This window comes from Canis lupus, chromosome 14 (genome assembly GCF_003254725.2).
Source record: "Canis lupus dingo isolate Sandy chromosome 14, ASM325472v2, whole genome shotgun sequence".
Lineage (NCBI taxonomy): Eukaryota > Metazoa > Chordata > Mammalia > Carnivora > Canidae > Canis > Canis lupus.
The window spans coordinates 42,316,940-42,336,184 of NC_064256.1; the positions used below are offsets into that span (position 1 = coordinate 42,316,940).

The following is a 19,245-nucleotide window of genomic DNA, read 5'->3' on the forward strand; positions in this document are numbered from 1 at the left end:
GTACGGCTCTGAACTCAGTGTGGAGTCTGCTTCAGATTCTCTGTCCTTCTCCTTCCCAGTCCCTCTCTCTCTCTCAAATAAATAAATAAAACCTTTTTAAAAAATCCACTGACTGAAAGAAATAGCACAGTTGATACAGAGCTACTGTTAATTCAGTATCTTTTTAAAGATTTTATTTATTTATTCATGAGAGACACACAGAGAGAGGCAGAGACACAGGCAAAGGGAGAAGCAGGCTCCATGCAGGGAGCTGGACGTGGGACTCGATCCCGAACCCCGGGATCATGCCCTGAGCTGCAGGCAGATGCTCAACCGCTGAGCCACCCAGGCATCCTTAATTCAATATTTTTAAATGAATTTGTATTTATTCATATTTACCTCATTTTAAAATGGTCGTTTATATGAGGAAGAGACAATACTTTGAGGGAGGCTGTACTTATTCTAGATATAGGTAATTCTCCAAGCACATAGGTAATCATGAACCCTGAGGAGTCCGTAGCCTGAAGGTTCAAAGTTAGGAGCCAACCCAAAGGGGGAAACCTACGTGTAAAGGCAATTCTGTGATCGGCCCAAGGTATTATAACCTGCTTAGTGTCTTGGAGACAGGACCACACCCAGGCCTTCTATATCCCATCCGGGTACTATTTCAGCAGCCACTGATGAGATATCTCCATAGTTTCTTAGAGGTCACCTCCTAGGCAACTGGGTGTGTGCTCATAGCTGAATGTGGCTAAGGGAGGATACCTGACCAGGGGGGCCACACCTACAGTGGAGGACAGCCAGGTAGCTAGGGCAGGCAGGTAGGAGGACATGCAGGCACCGGGCTGGTTTCATGGGTGTGAGGCCCATGCGGCCTCCGAGAGCCCGGCTCTTGGAAGGCCCTCACTTAGTTTAATGTTCTTCTGTCACCTTCTTGAAATTCTTAATCATTTTTGAAAAGGGGGTACATATTTTCATTTTGCACTGGGCCCTACAAATCCTGTGGCTGGTCCTGTTGGACAAGACAGTTTTATTTCTAGTTTCCTTCTGATCTCATTCTGGAGATACAGCTTTCAGTTTTGCCCCTCAGGATCTGATGGACCATTAGCACTGGGATGGGGAGACTTGGTATACTGAGGCTGGGACTTGGGTGAGGCAAAGGAGGGGGCTTGGGCACAAAACGGAAGAGGTACCCACTCATGGTGTTTTTACAGATGCAGCACTTGGGAGTGAGTGCCCCTCACTTGCCTCACCTGGCCCCACCGTGCGCTACACCTGCGGCACACTATACTCTCCTGCTTCCTTTGTCTTTGACAATGACTGTGCACATCTGTGGCCACTGAATTTTCATCAGCTAGGTCAGATGGCACATGGAAGCCTACCTGGTGGACTTTTTAGATTTTTCTGAAAGTGTTCTCTATGCGTTCAGACTTTATTTCCTCTTTCTCTGCAAGACCGGCTGTGGTTGGCTGGTGCACGCTCTCCTGTGTAAATGTAATTTGATATAAAGCTGAAGTCAATACCATGACACATTTTACAGGAAGGGTGTAAGAGTGGATAGCACTTGTGTCACCAGAGAGCAAGAGCAGCGAGGTGTGAAGTCAGAAAACCTTGCTTCTCAAACTGAGTCCGCTGCATATGCTGTATGACCTAGGGCAAGGCTTCATGCCCTCTCAGCCTCAGGTCTTCGACTATAAGATAGGGAGAATAAAGCTTTCTCTAGATCCCACGATGAGCGTGAGGGGATAATGAATTGATACACCTGAACATGGTTTGCAAATTATAAAATGCTTAGCTGTTTGTTGGCCCTATTATTCCATTTTTGGAGGGGTATCGTTTTGCAAGCTGGGTCCATTCTGAGTTGCCAGCTGTCATCCACCAGGGTTAGGGGTGAATTCCACAACATCACACGATAGAAGTTAGGCATTGGAATAGGCTTTACAGGAAAAGAAGGAACTGTGAAAGCCAGGGTCAGCCAGATAAGAGAGGATGGAAAGGCCCACTGAGACTATGCCCTCCGCTGGCTGGATTTGTGTTCCAGGCGAGGAACATACCCCCACCTCTGTTTATCTCCCTTTTCGTAGGGCAAGTGTGAGAGGAATTTTGTCAGTGGGGAGATAATGAAACTACGTTGGCACCAGGCAGTCTGGATTTGGGTGCCAGCAGTTTACAAGAATTATCTGGCAACACAAGGTCTCAGCACCTGGGGGCCTTGGGTTGCTACCTGGAGGGAGGACACTTCTTCCCTATCCCATGGGAAGAAGTGCTTGGGTACAGCCTCTCCAGCTGTGAAACAGATTTAGGATCCCACTCCCACACTCTTCAACCAGATAAACTAGGGTGAGCACCTAGAGGCACTTTCAAACATCCTGCTTCTATGACATCAGGGAAACAGAGACCATCATGCTAACCCTTAAAACCTAACTAGGTCATGTCAGGGTGTAGAGGTGGTCAGTTTAGATTTAGTAGAGAGATCAGGGTCTACCCAGGCTAAATCCAGATCCACCTGTTAATGAACTATTTTAAGTGGATGCTGTACAATTTTAAAAGACTCACTTGGGCCTTTGGTCTAAAATGCAATCACGGCTTATTCCTTTAAGTTAAACTTACGTTCTTTGCCCACCCAGAATGTTGTCCTCACTCTCTGTCTCCTTCCTGGCCTGAAATCCCACCCTATATAAGCCCTGCAGTAGGTGCATAGTCCAGTTGTGGTGACAGATTTAGGGGGGCCACAGAAATAGACAAATAATAACAGGACAATATACATTTTGCACTAAATCTCTGGGAGCTTTGCAGAGGAGCAATATTAGAGAAAGGGTTAGGGACACTTCAAAAAGGAGATGACATTCCAGCTGTATCATAGAGGATAAGTAGGATGTTTTTGGATGAAGAAAGGGAAGATGGGCACGCTAAATAGGGGAAACAGGGAGCAAAGATATCATACTTCAGATGAGATAACTGCAAAGTATTGAGAACAGTATGTGACACATAGTAGATGCTCCGTAAGTGGTAGTGGCAATAGTAATATGTTCAGGTAGTTTCAGATACTCCGGATGGTTGGAATATTGGAAGGAAAGATCTGGAAATGAAACCAGAGGAGGTGGTTTAAGATATTTTTTTCCATGAAGGACTCTGCACAGTATGCTAAGATAGTAAGAATTTTTTTTTTTTTTTTTTTGCAGAATTTTTAAGTCAACTTATTTACCTGCTTTGTCATTCACACAGTCATCACTGTCCCAATGGGAATACTCTAGGTTAGGATGTGCTAACAGCCCCCAAATATCAGTAGCTTAAAGGATCAAACATTTATTTCCTACTCATGTTCCATACCCATTACAGTCTATACCTAGTACTATCCTTTTTCTATGATTGCTGCTTCCAGCTTCTATCTGAAAACGATGCTCATTACCAGTTCCATTTCGTTGGCCAGAGGAAGTCACATGGCCATGACAATTTCAAATAGGACAAAGCAGTGCAGTCCTCCTATATGGTCACAGGTACATGACTGTGCACATATGTCAAAACTCACAGAACTGTATACTTAAAATGAGCGAATTTTACTGCATGTAAGTTATATGTTAACAATTCTGACTTTAAATAAAAAAAAAACCTTCCGTGTATTTTTTAAAAAGCCAGCTATAAAAAGTATTAAAATCATGATCCAAACAATCACTTCAAATACTATTTTATTTCTAAAAAGTAATTTTATGGATCCTTTTAGAAATACCATAACCTAAAAAAAAATAAAAAATTAAAAAATTAAAAATTAAAAAAAATAAAAATAAAAAAAAAAAAAAAAAAAGAAATACGATAACCTGTGCTATGCTCCTAAATGTTTAACAACCTGGAATGTTTTCCCTGTGGGAAAATAGAAGGAATCCTGATGTTTGCGTATTTGCATTGTGTTCATGCTCTTACCATGGCTGATTTTCAGCTTCCAACATGATGTCACTGAATCAAGCTAGGAGGAGATGCACACATTTGGAGCCAATTCAAGCACACTACTAAAAATAATAAAATATACTATAATTTGGGGTGCCTGAGTGGCTCAGTTGGTTAAGCATCTGCCTTCGGCTTGGGTCATGATCTCGAGGTCCTGGGATCTAGCCGTGCATCGGGCTCCTAGCTCAGTGGAGAGTCTGCTTCTCTCTCTGTGTCTGCTCCTCCTCTCCCTGCTCCTGCTGTCTCTCTAAAATAAATAAAATATTTTTAAAAAACTAAATTTAAAAATATACTATAATTTAATTATAGCATTATAAGATATTATTATAATAAGCAGCAACATAATGACTGTCTTCATGATGTTCCAGGACTGCCTTGTACAAATTCTCAGTTGGCTAGTAATGCAGAATTAGTAGTAACAATAATAATAATAATGCCAATTAGATACTGAAGTTTTGAAAAATAATCTGGTAGACGCATAAATTTAAAGCTACTAGTCACTTCACATTTGAGGACATGCAGAAAGGTAAAAGACATGCCCAAAGTCACCCAGCTGGCCGGTGGCAAAACCAGAATGAAAATGCAGGTTCCTGACTTCCTTTTTAATATCTGTGTATGGTTTTCCCCCTTCACTGCAGGAACTGTAGGATTTCAGTTTTTGAATGGGTACCATTGTTCCTAGTCCACTTTCTGATATCCATCTTACAAGTATTATTTTTAAAAGCTCAAACATGCAGCTAAACCATGCCTGTGGTGAACAAGTGACAGAGACCAGGGGGTAGGGAGGGGTATCAAGTGTTATTCAATAGCTGTTGGATCCAAACAATGCATTTCACCCCAGAGAGAATAGAGGATAACCTGACACCTTGTCTCAGGACTGTGGTTCACCCCAACCCACATGGGAGCCAAGTTTCATGGGTTTCCCTGGCAACATGCCATCCTAGCCTTTCTCTGCCTACCCCCCATTTCACCCCGAGTTCAGAAGAGGGCAGCCATATGCTCAAAGCTAGACCACTAAACATTTTCCCATCTCAATTAAACTTTAAGAAGAATCTTCAGAAGAATGAATCCATTCTGTAGGTCTCAAGGTAGAATTAAAACCCATAATAATGAAACTCTTATCAGAATAATGACTATTTGGGGGCCATATGCCAAACTTGTGATATATTTCAAGCTTGTGTGCTTCTGGTTGTACACTTTTAAATGCCTTTTTCTTCTTTCTTAATCTAATAAATTCTTGCTCTTCCTTCAAGATCCATCTCAATGTCACTTCCTCTTTGAAGACTTCTGATCTTGAACCTGAAGTACCTCCCAACCCCGCTTTAAGTTTATTATTTTTTCCACCCTACTCCTGGGACACTTTGCACCTACCTTTACTACAGCTTAACTCATAGAGTTTTATGATTACTTGTTCAGATGTCTATCTCCTCAACTAAACCAGATATTTGCCCCTTGAAGCAAGGCCCATGTCTTATTCATCTTTCATTTCCTACAGCCTCATAGTGCCTGGCCTAGATCGTAGTAGACATGAAAGAAAGAGGGTGGGGGAGTGAAGGATAGAGGGACAGAAGAAGGAGCCTTCCAGAACTGAGAGCAAACTCTCTGGGAAAAGTGAAGTTTCCCCTTGCCCATGCATGCTCTGAGCTAGCAGATGACCATATACACTCCAGGAGGCCAAGTCTCAACCTTACTGTGCATGAACATCATGAGGCATGTATAAAAAGTGCATTCCTGCCTTCCCTCCCCTACCTCTCCTTTGGTTTATAGATGTGAGAAGCAGGCCAGAAATATGATAGGTTCTTCAGATGATCTGCAGGACACTTTTGTGAAATCCTGGTCAGATGATTTCAAGAATGCTGACAAGATAAGGGCCGGGGAAAGCTGCAGACTCCAGTGTAGTGTACATACAGTCCTTGGGGCAGTGCTCCACAACCTTCCCTGTTTCTCCAGAATCACAGGGAACTGTAAGACCCTCGGGGAGTCATCTGTAACCCAATCTGACTCACTCATGCCACAGTCCTACAGAAGCAACATGGCATACCTCTTGGTCCAGAATATTTGGCAGACTTTAGGCTCATTAAGGGCACATCTGAAGATTTTCTTTTTTTTAAGATTTTATTTATTTACTCATGAGACACACACAAAGGGAGAGAGTGCAGCAGAGACACAGGCAGAGGGAGAAGTAGGCTCCATGCAGGGAGCCCGACATGGGACTCGATCCAGGACTCCAGAATCATGCCCTGGGCTGAAGGCAAACGCTCCACCCCTGAGCCACCCAGGTGTCCCTGAAGATTTGCAATTCTAGTATGTTATTTGATTATTCTGGCCTGTGGAATAGCTACCTGGGGTCCTAGTGCTAGTGATGGTCTGGCTCAGGAGCATGAGATGTGGCCCAGGTGTCAAGGACCTCCCTCGAAACAGTGACTGTGGCCAGTGCCACTGTTGGAGCTCTTCCTGGCCTGATTGTGGGCCTCCTTCAGGCTGGCCATCGTGCCCTGGCCTCAGCAATAATAGCGCAGTGCCCTCCTGTCAATCATGCATAAAACTCTTGAAGCTGCCACATGCACAGCACCAGCAGCCACCTCTCTTTGAAGCTGAGTAATAATGAGCCTGTCACTTCCTTGGAGAGGGCCGTTCCCAGCATTCTCAGCACCTGAGAGCTTCTCTAAGTCCTTCACACTCCTGGACACCCACCTGAGCAGATCTCAGAACTGAACTCGAGAAAGATCTGACAAGTGCTGAGCAGTGCATGTCACACTCATTCACATCACAAAGTATATTTGTTTCCCAGAAGACGATCGTTTTACATTCCTGCTCATTAAGTTACTATAATTATACCCACATGGGGTATAATTGATTTTAATTTTCACTCTGAGGTAGCTCCGGGTTACAGCCATGAGTCTCTCACCTTGGAGAACTCGCTCCCTTTAGTTAGCATTTAAATGAGTATCAGGAGGGAAACACAAGAAATAATTATGAGAAGAACCAAGTGTTGAAAGGGGCAGTTTTTGAAGTGCTTGGACATCCTGACATGGCAGTGCATGGTTCCAGTTCAGTACGTGGGAAGTCAGCGGGGTGGCCCAGGGAGCAAGACACCCCGACATTGATGAATTGTGCAGCTGTACTCGGGGGCCCAGCCTCCCTGTCCGTGCTAGAGTTATTCCAATGTGATGCCTGCCCATGGCTCGGTAGCCTCTGCTCACAAATTAGCACGTATTTTAAAAATCACATGTTTTACTCTACCTATAGTCTACAAACAAATGATAGTAATGCTACAATTTCAATTGCCCACTCTTTTTTTTTTAATTAACAATTATAGTGTGTTATATTCATAGATCCACTGTTAACCTTTCAGAGTCTGGCCTCCTGTATGTCCCAAAAGACAATGTATATTTTTTTCATTTCTGTTTAACTTCAAACTTTCCCCATGATGCACAGATACAATGGTTGTTACCACAGGCTATGATTAGGGGTCTTTGTTGGATTAAATGGAAGTATAAGTCCCCATTTATTTTTTAGATGGTGAAGATTCTAGAAGTAATGTGATGTATTGGTTCTATTTGAGTCTCTAAACTATGAGGCAAATTATACAACTAAATAATTAGTTTACTAAGGGAATACCACTAGAGCTGATGGTGTAGCACATACACATACACACACACGCGCGCACACACACACGCATCACATAGGATTCTGATGTTGGCTGTCCCATCTCTGTTCTCTCATGGCTTCAGTATTATATCATTATCTGGTTACTTGTCGCATCCCCATCCCTCACTTTAACATTTCAAGAGCATCTGTGAAACTAATGTTAAAGTTAATGTCTTTTGAACATTTGAAGATGGAAAATGGTTTCAGCTAATTCCTCATTTGAAAGTAAGGAAACTGAGGCCTTAATACATCAGGTTTCTTGGCCGAGATCTTAGCGGTCAGGATGAAAAAAACAAAACAAAACAAAACAAAAAAAACAAGTGCATGTGTCATAAGCAGGAGACTTCTCAATGGAATCAAAATATTTATCAAATGTCCCCTCTCAGAAGTCTTAGTTGCCCTCAATCACTTGGATATGAAAGGATGTGCTTTAGTCTGGCAAGTACACCCAAGAAGATAAGTCCTATTGCTTTGGCCTTTCCCTTCGTCAATCTCATCTGCAAAGCTCTTGGTGTAATGATCCGGGGGTGTGAAAAAATATCAGAATTCAGGAACAGACAGATGTAATGCCCAGAGGACACACTGGTGAAATTCAACCAGCTAAGAACTCTGTTGCCTTGAACTGGACAGTGATTCTTTCACAAAAACGTCTCCCCTGCATTTGAATTAAGTTACACAAAACTGGGAGAGACCAGTTCCCTGTTTCCTTTTATGTGGTTTCAGGTTTGCCCAGGAATCTCGCATCTCTCCTGTTGCGATGCTCCTTGCCAGGAACATGGTGGATCAGGAATCAGGTTCTCCCCCACCTCAGAGGGCCCTGAAAATCTCAGGTCCACACACTGTAATTTTTAAAACATTTTTTTTCTCACATTTCTTTTCAAAGACTTGTAGGCTTTTTGGAAGAATTGTCATATTTCTTCTTTCGTGTGCTTTTTATCCTCACTTCTTTTTCACATGGTACTAATTCCTTTTCTCTTACTAGTGCTTCCCCATCATCTGGTTTCACATGTAATTTGGAGCTTTCATTTTTTTTTTGCCATTGAATGGGGAAATATCACACTAGTGAAATCAGCCCAAGGTGATCCTAGCTGGCCCTTCTCCCTGTACAGATCAAACTTTTCCAATTCACCCCAACTCCAGTCCTTTCTTAGGTAAGATTGGGTAAAACCACCGTGGATCAGCCAGGAAGGCCCCCATTGCCTCAGGATACAAACCGTCTGGTTAATTATGCATTGGGAGAGGGAACAAAGAATTCTTTTCTGAGGTCAACCTCCTCTCTCTGTCTCTAAGGCAAATCAGGTACAGTTGCCCCCTTTCCAAACCAGCAGCTCCCAATCTCACTGCAGCCCTCAGTGTTTTTTGAAGCAAATTTCCCTTGGCACGTGCACATTGGAACTACCTGAGCATCTTTTAAAAATGTCGATGCCTAGCTTCTGCCCCCAGACATCCTGACTTAGTTGATCCAGGATGGTAAGTAGACCTCTGAGTTTTTAAAGCTCCCCAAGCATAGTTTGGGAACCACGTCATTCCTAATGCCTGCGCCTCACATACCCTCAGAGCAGATCTTGGGGACAGGCCCCACTTCCTCCAGGGCACCCTTACCCTATTGTAACAATAGAAATATGGGGGCAAATTCAAATCCAGCCGATATTTACTGAGCATCTATTATATGTCATGCCCTGCACTGGGAATTTCTTATGCTTTGTCTTATATCTTGCAGGGGGATTAGGGGCAAGTGCCCATTTTAAAGGCAAAAAGCTGTCTTGTGAAATAAGGGTAACTCTCGGATCTTCATGATCTATGGCTTCCTGCTTCCAGTATGCTCCTCAGATAAGAGTGGTTTACTCTGTGCTCACTTCAAACTTGAGGAAGGATGGTTTTACAAGGCCAGAAATGGGGAAGAGAGTGGGAAGGAGTGAAGACCCCAGGAGTTTGTCCCATCTGCATTCAACTGAACCATGTTTACCAAGTTTGAGCAGCTAATTTTTCTATGAAAAGTACAAAAAATTGTGTAAAGGTTAGAGATGTGGGACACAAGCCAGACCAATTTTGGTCTCGAAAGCCAGCTCTGTTCCCTATTAGCTGTGGGGCAAGGCAAATTATTTATCCCCTAAGCCTCTAAGATTCTACTTCTCGGTGTCTACCTCCTGGGTAATGAAGTAAAGGCGTGTCGCGTAGAGAGCATGATGTCTCTAGAAGCATAATCTTTGATTACCAGTATCATCACCCTCAGTATCATAACATAGCTTCAGGGAAGTAAATGTTGAAAATGGTCATCAACTTCTTAGCCTTATGAACAGATAGATATATGCCTTTTCTTTCTTTCTTTCTTTCTTTCTTTCTTTCTTTCTTTCTTCTTTCTTTCTTTCTTTCTTCCTTCCTTCCTTCCTTCCTTCCTTCCTTCCTTCCTTCCTTCCTTCCTTCCTTCCTTTCTTTCTTCCTTTCTTTCTTTCTTTCTTTTTTTTTTTTTAGGTTTATTTATTTCAGACAGAGAATGCAAGCGAGGGGGTAGGGTTGAGGGAGAGAGAGAGAGAAAGAGAGAATGCTCCAGCAGACTTCCTGCTGAGTGCAGAGCCAGATGCAGGGCTCAATTCTGGAGATCATTACCTGAGCCCAAATCGTGAGTTAGATGCTTAACTGACCGAGCCACCAGGTGCCCCAGCATATGTGCCTTTTTCTACCAATCTTATGTGCTTACTCTTGCACACCTTAGAAGTGTTTACTAATTAATAGCTGTCATTCTCTTCATTGTGACCTTTCTTTACAATATGAAGAGAAATGACTCAGCTCAGTCTTTGGCCCAGCTCAGGTACATTGATGGTTTGTACCTGAGCTGTGTGCCTCCTGGAGGAGCACCAGAAATGTTGACTTGGACCAGAATCTCTCAAAAATGTTAAGATGCTCTTATTATTCTCCTTTTCATATTTTTAAGCCTAAAGCTAATAACCCGAAGCTCTGGAGAGATATTCTTGTTTAAGACATGTAGCTCCAGATGTCACAATTTGATTTTTTTTTTAAGGTCAAGAATGATTTATTTTAAATCATCTTGGCTTCAGAACTTCTTGTTAGAGCATTAATAAATCTTAGATTCCAAAACCTTTCCCGGTATAGCTTCTTTGGATAGGATCATGCTCTGACAATGGGAGCAAGCAATGGTTGCTAATGTCAGGGAGATGAAGTAGAAAGAACAGTGGATTGGGATTCCAGAAACCTCGTTCCGTGGTGCTATTTTGCTACCAACTTGCTTGGGAACCTAGAACAGACTCCCCCATTGCTCTGAGCCTCCATTTCCTCATCTGTAAGATGAGGAAGTTGCTCTAATAACTGCTTACCAGAAACAGTAATTGATCTCGTCTCACTGTATTGTTTCATCTTATGATAATGATTTACTCTACCTTGTAGAATAAATTGTTGTCATTCCATTCTGTTCTCATTCAGAGTAACTAAAACCGTACTACTTCCTCTAGATTCTTGACCAAAGTAATAAATTGCAGGGGAAACTCTGTGTTCTAAGCAGCCTGTCAAGTATATATTTCCCAAGAAACTGCTCTCAGTTTACTTGCTCATCTGTTTATTCATTCAGAAGTATTTATTGAACACTCTACAGACAGACAATGTGCTAAAGGCAGGAATACAGCAATGAGCAAGACAGACATGGCCATATAGGATTTAGGACCAAACAGTGCCAGAAGAAAAACAAGTACATAAATAATCGTCTGTGCTAAGACAGACACAGAGAAAAGCTTTCTGGGGAAAGTGATGAATGGCCCGGGGGAGGTTGGAAGGATGAATAGGAGTTAGCAAGGTGAACGAAGAAGAAGGACAATGTCAGATGGGATGGAATATATCCTGAGGAGGTCCAAGTTTACAACTGTGGTCTCAGCTTACTGGGATTTTATGCATATACTTATATAAGCGCTCATTTTAAGTTATGTACTTAGCAGAAGAATTTATTTTCAGGCAGTAAAGGTTCGTATTCTTAGAACAATGCCAACTATGGAGATTACTCAAGACGAAGAAATAGGCCTAGAGGGAGAGGAATTTTCAGATGTGAAATACAGCGGTGATGAACGGCACAGCTCTCTCTGCATATGTAAAAATTCCTGGGCTATATGCCCTTTTCTTAGTCTTTGAACTGCCTTGAGTGAGAACAAGGACTGGATCTTATTTTGACTTTGGGTGCCCAGAGCACCTAGGACAGAGCCTAACACTTAGGGGGTATTCACTTAATATTGGTCAGTTGTTTGATTGATTTGTTGGTTAATTGGTTTGTTGTTTCTTGGGTGGATGGATAGATGACAAATGGATGGGAAGATGGAAGGAGAAAGGGATCAAAGGATGAATCTGGATAGATAGGTAAATAGGTAGGTGGGTGGCTGTGTGGATGGTTGGAGAGGAGACATAAGATACGAAATGTCCAAAATGGTGCCATACATACATAATAAACTGTTAATTACATATTTCTGTTATCCTATAGCATAGAAATAGTGTTTTTCATATTCATTAAAACATTTGTGCATCTATAAATTCCCACTCGTTTAACCTACTTTTATACTGTTTGTGGAAGACTTTTTTTCTCATCATGGAAAAAAGTATACCAGTTGTTTCACATTTATTTTATTTGTACAGAAAAACTAAAATACAAATGCATTATGCATAAAGCTTAACACCATATGTAACAGTGCCTGCAACAGGCAAGCAAGCCCAAAGCAGTGATACTCCCCCAAGCTTCTACTCACCCCACATATGTACTACTTCTCCTTAGGGTCCTGGTGGTTGGTTTTTGGGCTTTTGCCAGAATGTAACAGGTTTTGGAAGGATACAGAAAAACAGGCAGGAGGGCAGTTTCCTCTAGATTCATATTGTTTAAGACATGTCATGTGGGGCTAAGAGACTGTTCTTCTCCATCAGAGGGCTTTTGAAAACAAGATGAGTGGATGCCGGGGCCTTGTGTCATGGCCCAGAGATCCTGGGAATTTCAGACTAACTGGCACCAGGGAGCTGAGAGGTCACAATGTGGAATGCTAGGATTCAGATGACACCCTGGGTTCCGTCCATTGGGACACCACAGCAATTCTTAGGGGCCCATGGGAACCAGCATGTTGTGTCCAAGTTCTGCTGGTATACAGACCCAAGAATAAGTGCCCAAAAGTGGTAGTGCTTCCTGCCCTGCCTGCCTGGATCCAATGTCCCAAAGTGCTCTCTAGGCCATTAGCCATCAGTTGTGGCCAGACATCCTGTGCTTACTCTTCTTCATGTTTTCTCATCCACTGGCCCTGAATGACTCATCCTGTGGAAGAGAAAGGACATGTAATGCCCCTCTGCACTCCCTACAATGTCACCCAGGTTTCTTAGGTGTGCATCATTCAAGGATATAGCAGGACCACTAGCTAAGTTTATTTAAAGAGTACCTGTTATTAGTAATAGTCATAGCTAATCATAGGTTATTAATAGTAATCATTATTAATAATAGTAATCATCATCATCATCATATTCAACCTTTACTGAGCCTTTGTTGTGTTTGGGGCACTGCAAATTATGTGCACTGTTGGTTTGAATCCTCAGAACGGTTCTAAGATTAAGTGTCAAGTATTAGTTTCCCAAACACTAGTATTAGATACTCATTAGCCTTACATGGTTACAACTAAGTGGAAAATGCTACTTCTAAACAATAATATAAATAGTAATTTTCTAAGAAAAGGACATATGTAGAATTTTTTCATTCTTTAAATATAGAACAACTGGAAGTAACTAATATTATAAGGAATACCAGTCTGAAACCTGAGTGGATGGTATAGAAGGGGGGTCAGCACAAACTATGCTTCATGTCCTATGAGTAGTCTGAGAACAATTAGGAAGTAGGTATAAGTCTAAACCATCTGGATTTGATGTGACTGTCTTTGAAAATGGTTACTCATAATACATACCAAGTGTGGCCCAGTGATTCCCGAGAGTCACTGAGGGTGTGTTTTTAGAAATGTGCCCTCTGCTCCATGGTACTCAGAAAAGTGCTTTGTCACAGGAGCAAGGAACTCCATCTGCTGCCAACACCCAGTCATATGGGCAAGGTAAGAAAGTTGAAAGTGAAGATTTTGAGCCCATTCACATTTTCGCAGGCTGCCCTGCTGCTGTTCATCACATTCCCCAAGAGTCCAGAAGGCTCTTTCCTGAGTAGCATGCTGGAAGCCCAGGACCAAACTACCAGTCATATTTCCATCCAGGACCAATATAAGCTCTAATTTCTTCCTCCATGCTGTTTGCTTTCTATAAACTCTCCTCCTACAGGGATCCCTGGGTGGCTCACTGGTTTGCTGCCTGCCTTTGGCCCAGGGCATGATCCTGGGGTCCCGGGATTGAGTCCCATGTCAGGCTCCCAGCATGGAGCCTGCTTCTCCCTCCTCCTGTGTCTCTGCCTCTCTCTCTCTCTCTATGTCTATCATAAATAAATAAATCTTTAAAAAAAAAACTCTCCTCCTACAATATACCCTTTGTACCATTTTTCCTTCTGATATCAGAATATTTTGAGATACAAGCCTGTTTTTGCAGCATTTACACATCTTCAACGCAACCTCATACTCCTCAACCCCATACTCCTCATACTCCATACTTCTTGGTACCGTATGCCAAGAAGAACTGCCCTTTGTGATCAAAATACTTCCAGCTTAAACTCAACTCTCTGGTGATTTGGTCAAATTAAAATAACCCTATGTTTTTTAATCATGGCTGATCAGAAAATGATTTTTTTTGCCATATACATAAAGGTAGTCTTAGTTATACTCACATGTCAACACCTTCCTAAGATTAGGCCTTACTTTGAAAGCATCACCTGCATAATCATTAAAGTTAATTTATTCATTAAATTATATATGCATGCATACATATAAAACGATGCCAGGCCTAGATCTGAGCAATTTACAGCTTACAACTTAAATTGCACACTTAATCATCTGTGAGTACCTACTATTATTATCTACATTTTACATTTGAGGAAATGAAAGTACAAAGAAGTTTAGTGACTTGGCATAAGGTCACCAGGCTGAGAAGGGTTGGAGCAGGAATCTGAATCCAGACAACTTAGCCCCAGAGTCTACTCATAACAAGGAACTCTTAGCAAAACAAACTTTTCACCATTTTTAGAGTTTATTTGCCATTTCTCTGACCATGGGGTTTGATAACCACACAGCAACACAGCATTTTCAGCTGAAATAGCACATTGCCAATGACAGTGTTAGCTTCTTAAACATTCATCAGGAGATGGTGGGAAACCTTTAGTCATTGATAAAAATAAAAAATGGAGCTGTGTTTCATTTTTATTATGGTAAGACTGAAGTAAAAAAAAGGTTAAACTAGAAAAAAATTTCACTTATCTCACATAGAAGCTCCACTACCCCAAATCATTACTGATATATTACAAAATCTAAATTCTTATAGCTATACTATACATGTTAAGATGTCATTTTCTGAGTCTAAAATGTATTTAGAGAAAATCTATGTTATACAACCATAGTTAGTCTTTATTCCTTTGGTACCTGACTGCTGTTACAAACAGTATCTATGACAGAAACAGTATTTCTATTTTAAAACTTGTATTGCTCTTGGCTCAAGGTCAAAATCTCTTCAGAGATTTAACCTAAATCGTGTGTTTTTATAGAATAATGTTCTCATGTATTTGGGGAAAATTTTAATTCATATCAGTAAATGCCATTAAATGGCACGGTTTGGCTCCATAGAGAGTGAATCCTTCCTTAATACCTGTTAGATGAAGAGTTTTCATTTCCAATAATGTTACTTAGCCACTTATGCACATCTGAGACTTTCTTTAAATACAGCTATGAGATCCACAGAAGACTCTAAAACTTTATATTCATCCAGTTTCTAGTTATGTTTAAAACCAACCTAATTTTTTCTCCTAAGGTAAATACTCCTGGTACAAAATGAAACTGATGTAAACTGGAAAAAAAAATTTTTGTCTCTCTGTAGCAAAAGTTTGCTTTTTATCTCATCCCAGTCATAAAGGTAATATAATTAAAGGAATTTTGAAAGATAAAGAAAATACATCAGTCTATTTCCTTGCAGCAACTTCCATTTGGATTTATTTTTAAGATTTTATTTATTTATTCATAGAGACACAGAGAGAGAGAGAGGGGGGCAGAGGCACAGGCAGAGGGAGAAGCAGGCTCCATACAGGGAGCCCGATGTGGGACTCCATCCAGGGTCCCCAGGATCAAACCCCGGGCTGCAGGCGGCGCTAAACCACTGCGCCACTGGGGCTGCCCCATTTGGATTCTTAAATATATTTGCAAGCATAGTACATTTATAATTTTATATCCCACCATTTGCATAGCATATTATAGCCAAATTACTATATACTCTTCATAGACATTCTTGATTGTTGCTTGAGTCTAATACTTGTTTAGCTGTTTCCTAAAGTTAGGTTATGCACAATATATTCCATTTTTAATATTAAAAATAATGCTGCTCTGAATGCCGTTCTGTATTTAGGGTCATCTCCTTAGGATAGATTCTTAGAAATTGAATTATATAAACTTAAAGAAATTAATATATTTTTTAAAGATTTTATTTATTTATTCATGAGAGGCATAGAGAGAGAGAGAGGCAGGGACACAGGCAGAAGGAGAAGCAGGCTCCATGCAGGAAGCCTGATGTGGGACTCGATCCCAGGACTCCAGGATCACACCCTGGGCCGAAGGCAGGTGCTCAACCTCTGAGCCACCCAGGGATCCCAGAAATTAATATTTTGAAACTCTTGATGCGCATGTCCAAATTACTAAGATGAGTTTAACGATGTACATTGGCTGACAGTTTCCTGCCTGTGTTTGATAGGCTCTTGTGGGGTGCGTGTGTGTGTGGCCTAGCTTGTACAGCCTGGGAGAGCATGGGCAGCGACCAGATCTGCTGTAGCATAGTGGAAAGAGCTTGAACCTGCCATCCAGAGACCTGGCTTTTTTCCTGGTTCTACAACTAACGGGCTCCGTGAATCTGTGCAGCTGACTTGCCATCCTGCCGTTTGTGAAATGGGAAGATTGCCCCAGACACATTCACTTATTTAGAAACCGCGGTTGAGTGCTCTTGCTAGTCCTTTTTGCCAAAGAGATTAGAAAATATGGATGCAGTAAATCCTTCCTCAGGACATGACGCCCTACTGGAGGACAAAATGTGGAGAGGGCGAATCACATGACCTTTAGGAGGAAGAACTACTGAGCAGCTGCTCGGTTGTTCAAACCTGACTTCTTAGTTGCACGAGCCTAGAGTAGTGAAAACCCTCTTAGCTTCGGTTTCCTCGTTTACGAAATGGGGATGATACTACCTATGGCATGAGCCAGACGAAAGGAGGCAGTGGTTAACGGGCCTGGCACAGTATGTGCTCAACGGTTGTTAGGACTCATTTTTTCTGTTTTGTTGCTGATGTCATTCGAATATATTTGGTAAGTTTTGAGTGGTGGGGAGCATATTGCAAGGGCATGGCTTCACAGAAGCATATCATGTGTTCAGAGAATGGGTCCCAGGTTCTAAGCATTGACACAATGTGGGAAGCAGGAAGAGGCCCAGCCTGCGAGGGAGGCCACTGGCCACATCTAAGGTGCTTTCTGGTTCTAATAGGCTATGGAGGCCACTTCACAGAGGGGGCATGGACGCCCCACCCAAAAGTCGGTTTGGTGTTGAAACTGATGATGCCACATGCCCATCAAGAGGATATGAGAAGTACAATTACTCACATAATGAGATTCCCTGGGGCCAGCAGGATAGACTCTCCAGAAGCTTTAAAAATGACTGGAGAGAGCTTAAAGGGACAACTGGCTTAGGGTTTTAGGTGCCTAGGGGGAGATTTGCATGGTTTTGACTTCTCACTGGCCTCAAGGGACGGGGTGTGGGGGCCTTCTGAAAGCCGTCAGCAAACACCAAAAATGGAGTCAGGTTCTTTAGTACATGGGCTGTGGTGCGTTTATGATGGATGAAGGAAATCTCAATAGCTTTCTTCCCTTCTTAAAAGGAAAAACAGTCTCTCTGGATCCCACTTCTCCCCACCTCTTTCTGCTGCTCCCCTGGCTCTCCGTGCTCTCCAGTACTGATTCTACAATATTCTACTCCAGTGTGCTCTTCCCATTCTCTCCCAAAGCTTCTACAATCAGGTTTCCCCCTATCACCTTAGAGACTGCTCCTGTTAAGGTGATCACTTGGTCTCTCATGGTGCTAAAACCTTTGGTTCTTTCTTAGTCTCCATCATACCTGGCCTATAAACAGCATTAAATACAATTGATCATCTCTTCAATCAGCTTCCAGAATATCAAATTTGCCTTTCTCTTTTTCTTTGGTCAGTTTCTTCTGAATTTCCTAACTTCATAATAGTTGGAGTGCCCTGGGGCTCAGTGCTGGGGCCTCTGCTGTTCGGTGTCCACTGACTCCCTTGCTATAAATCCATCTCCCCAGGGTAACTCCCAAGGGTGTATCTCCAGCATCTATCCCCTCCCCCCCAGAACTCCAGGTTCTTTTTTAAGATTTTAATTATTTATTTTTAAAGGGGAGCAGAGAGGCAGAGGAGAGGGGAGAAGGATAACCAGACTCGGCTCTGAGAGTAGAACCCAATGCAGGGCTTGATTTCATGATCCTGAGATCATGACTTGAGCTTAACCAACTGAGTTTGAACTCAGGTTTCTAGGCCTACTTCATATTAAACACACCAAATAGAGTTCCTGACCATCTCCCTCACTCTTGCCCCTTTTGTGATCTTCTTCCTCTCATTTATTTTTAAAGATTTATTTATTTATTTATTTATTTATTTGAGAGAGAGTGTGCATGTGAGTCGGGGGAGGAGCAGAGGGAGAGAATCCCCAAGAGGACTTCCCACTCAGTGCACTGACCCCATGACCCATTAGATCATGACCCTAGCCACAACCAACAGTCAGATGCCCAACCGACTAAGCCACTCAAGAGCCCCCTTCTTCCTCTCATTTAATGGAAACTTTATCTATTTAGTTGCTCAGGCCCCAAACTGTACTGTTATCCCAGGGTCCTCTTTCTCTCTTATACCTCACATCCAACCTGTCAGCTAGTCTTATGAACTCTGCCTTGAGAAAATACGGAGAATCTGACCACCACACACCACCTCCACCACCCCTACCCTGGTCCAATCCACTGCCTTCTCTTCGCCTTTGAGTTGCCTCCCAGCTGACCTCTCTGCTTCCACCTTCATGCTCCTGTGGTCCTCAACACAGCAGGCAGAGCAGTGCTTTTTAAGAATAATTCAGATCAGGGGGATCCCTGGGTGGCGCAGTGGTTTGGCTCCTGCCTTTGGCCCAGGGCGGAATCCTGGAGACCTGGGATCGAATCCCATGTCGGGCTCCCGGTGCATGGAGCCTGCTTCTCCCTCTGCCTGTGCCTCTCTCTCTCTCTCTCTCTATCGTAAATAAATTAAAAAAAATTGAAATATTTACTATTAAATATGCTTTTAAAAAAAGAGTAATTCAGATCATACCGCAAATCCATGCAAGGCCCTACAGTTGGTGGTCATGCCACTCAGAGTAAAAAATGGGAGTTCTTACCCTCTTCCGCAGGGCTCTGGGGGGCTTGCCTCATCTAGTACATGCTATGCTAGCCACTCTTCATTTTTGCTATTTAATTTTTTAAAAATATTTTATTTCTTTATTCCTGAGA

At 42.3% G+C, this 19,245-nt stretch overlaps 1 protein-coding gene and 1 long non-coding RNA gene across 3 annotated transcripts in view; one reads left to right on the plus strand and one right to left on the minus strand.

Annotated features, from left to right (window-relative positions):
- LOC112670650 (uncharacterized) overlaps positions 1-12,581 on the minus strand; it is a 51,979-nt gene extending 39,398 nt beyond the window's left edge. Inside the window, exon 1 of the long non-coding RNA XR_003143103.3 lies at positions 12,312-12,581. This is a non-coding gene — a long non-coding RNA (uncharacterized LOC112670650). The remainder of the gene's footprint in view (positions 1-12,311) is intronic.
- CHN2 (chimerin 2) overlaps positions 1-19,245 on the plus strand; it is a 295,899-nt gene that overhangs the window by 230,472 nt on the left and 46,182 nt on the right. The gene's annotated exons all lie outside the window — the stretch shown is intronic.